The sequence below is a fragment of the Tasmannia lanceolata genome, unplaced genomic scaffold (genome assembly GCF_043159265.1).
Source record: "Tasmannia lanceolata isolate RefF3 unplaced genomic scaffold, GAP_Taslan_0.1 ptg000206l, whole genome shotgun sequence".
In the NCBI taxonomy this organism is placed as follows: Eukaryota; Viridiplantae; Streptophyta; class Magnoliopsida; order Canellales; family Winteraceae; genus Tasmannia; species Tasmannia lanceolata.
Genome location: NW_027518882.1, coordinates 7,501 through 8,279, shown reverse-complemented (window position 1 = coordinate 8,279; position 779 = coordinate 7,501).

Genomic DNA, 779 nt, shown 5'->3' with positions numbered 1-779 from the left:
CCGAGAGATCCATGAATCGGGATCCTGATGCATATAGATACAAATGGTCCAATGGGAGCAAGAACTTCCAGGAACATTTGGAACATTTCGTTTCTGAACAGAAGCACCGTTTTCAAGTAGTCTTCGATCGATTACGTATTAATCAATATTCGATTGATTGGTCCGAGGTTATCGACAAACAAGATTTGTCTAAGTCACTTCGTTTCTTTTTGTCCAAGTCACTTCTCTTTTTGTCCAAGTCACTTCTCTTTTTGTCTAAGTTACTTCCTTTTTTCTTTGCGAGTATCGGGAATATCCCCATTCATAGGTCCGAGATCCACATCTATGAATTGAAAGGTCCGAATGATCAACTCTGCAATCAGTTGTTAGAATCAATAGGTGTTCAAATCGTTCATTTGAATAAATTGAAACCCTTCTTATTGGATGATCATGATACTTCCCAAAGATCGAAATTCTTGATCAATGGAGGAACAATATCACCATTTTTGTTCAATAAGATACCAAAGTGGATGATTGACTCATTCCATACTAGAAATAATCGCAGGAAATCCTTTGATAACACTGATTCCTATTTCTCAATGATATCCCACGATCGAGACAATTGGCTGAATCCTGTGAAACCATTTCATAGAAGTTCATTGATATCTTCTTTTTATAAAGCAAATCGACTTCGATTCTTGAATAATCCACATCACTTCTGGTTCTATTGTAACAAATGTAACAAAAGATTCCCTTTTTATGTGGAAAAGACCCGTATCAATAATTATGATCTTACATAT